This window comes from Vulpes vulpes, chromosome 2 (assembly GCF_048418805.1).
Source record: "Vulpes vulpes isolate BD-2025 chromosome 2, VulVul3, whole genome shotgun sequence".
NCBI lineage: Eukaryota > Metazoa > Chordata > Mammalia > Carnivora > Canidae > Vulpes > Vulpes vulpes.
In genome coordinates this window covers 120170443-120176442 of record NC_132781.1, presented here as the reverse complement: position 1 = coordinate 120176442, position 6000 = coordinate 120170443, and positions in this window count along the sequence as shown.

Sequence of the window (6000 nt, the reverse complement as noted above, 5' to 3'; positions counted from 1 at the left end):
TCTCTGCCTCTCTCTCTCTATCATAAATAAATATAAATAAATAAATAAATAAATAAATAAATAAATAAATAATAAAATATAAGAACGAGAATTTAAAGCATGGGAGCATGGGGAGAGAAAAAACCAGCTACCATAAGGGTCAGGTATGGCAATCAACCAAGATGGGGGTGGAGGGCAGTGCCTAGCTCTTTTTCCAGTCTTGTGACTTGTGCAGGCAGTTACTTGAGCTAGCCATCTTTGCAGTGGAGGCCTTTCTCAAAGTGAATGCCTCAGCATTGAAAACGTAAGTCAGGCAATTGCATAACAAAAAGAAAAGCCAGCTACCACTTAGCATACACAACAACCAAAAAGATGAGTGAAATCACAATCTTCTGGTAGGAAAAAAAGTGCAACTCTTTGGTAATCAAAGACCTACAAATTAAACCACAATGTTTTGCTTATCTTCTTTTCAAAGATGAGAAGGAATGATAGTATCCATTAGGCAAAAAAAATTCTCATAAAGTGTGGGTAGGAGTATACTGCATTTCCAAGGGGCCTAGTTGGTAATATGTATAAAAGGTTTTGAAGCAGGAGATCTAGGTTCTTGTCTCACGGACTTGAAAAATGAATCTCGCAGACAAAGGCAAGTGAAATTAAATCAAGTTTTATTAAGTGAGGTGGAGAAAGCTCTCAGGAGTGAGAGGGATTCCGACAGGTTTGCTAACATGGGCCTCCAGTCTTTTATTTAGAACTGATCAGGGAGCTGTGGCCTTACTATTCTTGTGATGTTTTGGTTCAGTAAGGACTGGTGAGAACATCTTTAATGGCTTCCTTTGGGGTCTGGTTATTCTTTGTTGGTCACAGGCGACTGTCATTAAAAAAATAAAAAAATAAAAAATCCTCCCCACCCACACCCAGGGCAGAGTGGTCTGGTTTGTCCCCTTATCTCTGGTTTCCTCACATCTCAGCATTTTTGGGATTTCCATGAGCCTGATCCCATAGTCCCCTATCTATCTCTCCCTATCTAGCCTTACCTGTCCCTTAGTTAAATGACCATATTTTTTTACTTTGTAATTCCACTTTTTTGGAACCTCTCCTGTAGGAGTATTGGACTAATGCGCCAAATGTGGTACAAGAGTGTTCACTGTAGCACTGTTTACAGTGGTAAAAATATGCAAAACCTTTAATATCCATTAACATCGATTATTATAAATAAATTATAGTATAACCATATCAGGAAATAGATGCAAGTAATTTAAAAGATGTGTATATATGTGGGGGGAAAGCAAGTTACAGAAAGTAAGACTAGTACTACCCTTTAAAAATATATATATATGGGGCCCCTGGGTGGCTCAGCTATTGAGCGTCTGCCTTTGGCTCAGGGAGTGACCCCAGGGTCCTGGGATTGAATCCTATATTGGCTCCCAGCAGGGAGTTTGCTTCTCCCTCTGCCTATGTCTCTGCCTCTCTGTGTGTCTCTCATGAATAAATAAATAAAATCTTTAATAAATCTTTAATTTATTAAAGATTATAAATTTATTATATACATACATATATATATGTGTGTGTGTTTACAGATAAATGCATCTTCTCACTCCCTTCAATGCAAAGGGGACTCAGAATCCCGCTCTTAGCTTTTCTGTGCCCCTTGTTCACTCTGCCTCAGGGGATTGGAGTGACTTATTTTGATTGGCAATGTGGAAAGAATAAACTATTAATACTTGGCTTGACTCTGTCCCTTTGCTTCTTGGAATTGAGCTGCCTGCTGGGAATACTGGTTCTCTTCTCCTCCATGCTATCTTTTCTGCCTGAAACTGGGATGGAAGCCCTAATACGGAGATTCAGTTAGTTCCTAAATTTGGCACTCACACTGATCCACATCCTCTGGCCCATCTTTATCATTAATAAAAGTAATTTGTCTTGTTTATCAATTTATTCATTACTCTGGACAAGGAAGAAGGCTGCATTTATTGGGTCCTTCAGGCACCCAGTTATATATGCATTGAAAGGGGCATGAAAGAGTAGCTTCCAAACCCTTCATGGTACTTCTCTGTAGATACTTAACTTGCTGTTTCCCAAACTCTAGGCTTCTGTATATTTTAAAGATTATACATATATATATATGTATATATATATATGAGAGAGACAAAGATATATATAATTTTGTATCATTTTTACTTTCTCTTGAAGAGAAATCAATATTGATATTTCCATTTTGAATAAAAAGAGAAATAACAATGATGTTCTTACTCTCTATATAAAATAAATAAGGCTTCCTTAAATTATACTATTTATGGGTATGAAAGATATTATGAAATGGTGTTGTGCCCAAGATTGCGAATCTGAGAAACCACCAAGGAGCCGACACCGATGCAAACACACGAGGGTTTATTTACAAGCTCGAGCTTGTGTCCAAGTATACCCAACACAGCAGAGCTGGGACTTGGACCCCGAGGCTAAGAGGCGTAGCAGCTTTATAGGGGCCAGGGGCCAATGGGATTGTATCATACGCAGAAAGTTGCACAGTCATGTCGGTCCACACGCAGGTGGCCAATTGAATAACATTTTACCCTATAGTATCCATTTGAGCTGGCCTATTACTTTGGTCAGGATTGGCGCGCAGTTTTGGCGGGCTCAAGGCGGAGTTATATTGTTACTGGTAAGGGTGTGCCCAGCGGCTTGACTAGGGTGGGGCAGCGCCTTAAGCAATAAGCAGGTCATGTGGGGGTCATACAGGAGGTGGTGGGTGCAGCACAAAATGGAGTTAGTCCGGCTCTGCTTGTCCAGGGGTAGGGGATTTTTGTTAAATTTCCTGGGTCCCACAATGGGTTTTGTCATTCACTCTCAGTGGCCTCTGGTCTTGCAGTCCCTGATAATAAAAGAAGGACTTTGCTTTGTCACTTACTAGCTGTGACCTTGAATGAGACATTTCCCTTCTTTGGTTTTTTACTTGTTAAACGAGTTTCTGGTAGGCCCTTTCTAAGATTGTATACACTTAGGTTTAGTTTACCCTTGAGGAATATCAGCAGTCGACAAACTTTTAAAGTTGTCTCTAAATGTCTGATCTTCCCTTTTCTGGGGAAGATCGCTTTCCTTTCCTTTCTCTAGCCCACTGGCCCATAGCTAATAGAACAACACTTGACCATCCGACTCAGGGCAATCCAGTCAGTGTTTGTCTCCATGAATAACTTAGAATGGGTATTTAGAAAGAGAAGGTAGGTTTTTGTGAGCCACTAGAACCAAGAATAAATACATTTAGAAGCTGTGGAAAAGAGGAGAGAAAAACAGTCTATAGAGATAGAGAAGAATGAAGCAGGTTAAGAAAGATAATTAGAGAAGATGAAATTTAAACAAACAAACAAAAAACAGTGGCTTTCTGGCTTCTAGGTCCCTTCTAGAGGCTCAGCTGCATTCCCATTTTTGGTTTCAATGAGACATCCTGTGCCTTTATAATAAATTGTCCTTTTTAGCTTAATCTAGATGAAGCTGGTTTATTTCACTTGCAACCAAAAGTCTGTTCTACAATGCACATCCCTGCCAACAGAATGGACCTGTCCCACAGCCCCTCTGCCCTCTCATTACACACCTATACGAAGAAAGTAACTGAATGCTCCTATGTTTCTGATGTAAGCTCAGCCGTAGAAACCCATCTCCCTGCCCTACAAGCATCCCCAGGCTAGATCTAGCACTGCCTATTCCAGCTATTGCTCCCAAACATGTGCATCACCCACTTATGTTCCAGAACTGGCTTGCCAGACATCTGACAGGGCTTGAAGCTAGCTGTCCACTGTGAAAGATGTGAAAGGAATTCTGATACTTCTCTTGGACTGATCCCTTGCTCTTGGAAAATTGGCTGTAGGACGGAGGAAGACAAAGAGGAAAGTGATCTGGAAAGTTACTGCAGTTGAGAAGAAATGTATATTTCATCTGGATAATAAATGCTGTTAGCCATAGAGAATGGAATAAACCTAAGGACATGAGAGTTAATTCTTTCTTGAAAGGCTGATTTGTATCACTAATTTAGTGAGACCAGTCTTTCAAAGGTTTAAGCCACATGATTTTGAAACTGAGATTAACACATGAATGGCTACCTTGATCCTTGGCTGTCTCAGAGTCATTATTGATTAACAATTTATTTTTCTTAAAATGAAATCTGTTCCACAGATACTAAATTCATATGTCTACTTCTCAGCTAATATGTAACAACCTTGAAGACAATTAGACTGCTTTCAATGCAGTATTCAACTAGATGGTCTAAGCAAGTATTTGAATTGTCTTTTAGGTTCCCTCTTCCATATATGCATTCCAATCTGTAATTGGATTAAAAAAAGTCTTTTGGGTGAGATGGAGCTCCCAATAAATGATTTTGGGTAAGTAATTGAAAACAAATTTTTCTTCTGTCTTTCTCATGTGAATGTCTCTTCTGTTTTCATCATTCATCTATATAGATAGAGCCACAATTTACCATTGAATACCAAAACTGAGTATGTATTCAGATGGAGGATTGTGGTTATTATGGAGGAAGTCACATAAAGTTCATAAAAGCCTTATAAAATTCCTCTTTGGGATACACCTAGACCAGATTTTATAAGGCTCAGGTACTGAGTTTCTCATTGCACATAACTGCCATTTTTTGTTTCTGGTAGTGAAAATCTGGATTAGCCTAAACATCCATTAATAAAGGAATAGGCAAATTCATTATGATCTGGCCATTATATGAAATTTGTATAGGAATTAAAAGGAGTGATTTAGAGTTAAACTGGAGAAATCTCCATGTTATTGTAGATACTTAAAAAAAGCTTTGGATGATGGGCGTGGTATTATCTTTTTTTTTTTTTTTTTTTTTTTTGAAAAAGAAAACAATTACACTTAGGTGAACGTGATACACATGTATCACATAAGTTTGATTTTCTACATTTTACCTAACTGGTTATGATAGTAGAGTTGCTATAGACCACTTTTAGGCACAACTTCAAAGGGAAAAGAGCACCATGCTCAATGACTAGTAGTCTCCTTCCTAACTATGAATGTTTGTATGTGTCTGTGTGCATGCACACGAGTGCACGCACATAGGAAAAACACACTTGAACATGTTGACATCGGATACCTGAGTGAGGGAGAACTGTAAGATTATTTGATTTATAAAGAAGAACATGTGCTTTTATAGTAAAGATTCAGTGTCAAGTAAAATTAAATCAAGTTAGGCTAGTGAAAACCACCCTTAAAAATGGGAGCTGTTTAATTAAGTCTCCTGGATGTTTATGCCTCAGTTGTCAATTTCTTTAGCTCTGCTCTAAGACTAGCTGCTGGCTGAGTGGTTGAATTGTTCATGTTCTTTGTGGATTGATGACTCCTCAGTCACAGGATTATTGCATAACCTAACAAACTGCTGGGCTGTATGTTTTTCACTGCCTAATCTCCCTTATTTCTTTGTGCAGACTAGACTCCATGTTAGGGTTAGGGAGTAAATCTAGCAGTCTCTGTCTCACAGGAACTTAAGCTCAGGGGATCCCTGGGTGGCTCAGTGGTTTAGTGCCTGCCTTTGGCCTGATCCTGGGGTCCCGGGATTGAGTCTCATGTCGGGCTGCTTGCATGGAGCCTGCTTCTCCCTCTGCCTGTGTCTCTGCCTCTCTCTGTGTCTCTCTCATGAATAAATAAATAAAATCTTAAAAAAAAAAAAAAAAGGAACTTAAGCTCAAAGATAAACTCATAGACTTTTTTTGAGGCAAAAGACTTAAGATGTCGTGTTGCCCCCCCCCCCCCCCCCCCCCCGGCATTTCCCCATGGAACAACCCCATGAGAAAATGGGAACCAATAAACACTTCACCTACTGGTACTGACAATGAGGTTATGGTGTATGTATACCACTTTTAGGCACAATTTCAAAGGGAGAAGAAAGAGCATGTTGCTCATTTACTAGAGCCCCCTGCTTTGTTATAACAGAAGGATCTGTCTGTGTGTGTACGTACGTCTGCATAAAATCAGAAGGGGTACCTTAGGTTGTAAATATATGTCCTGCTA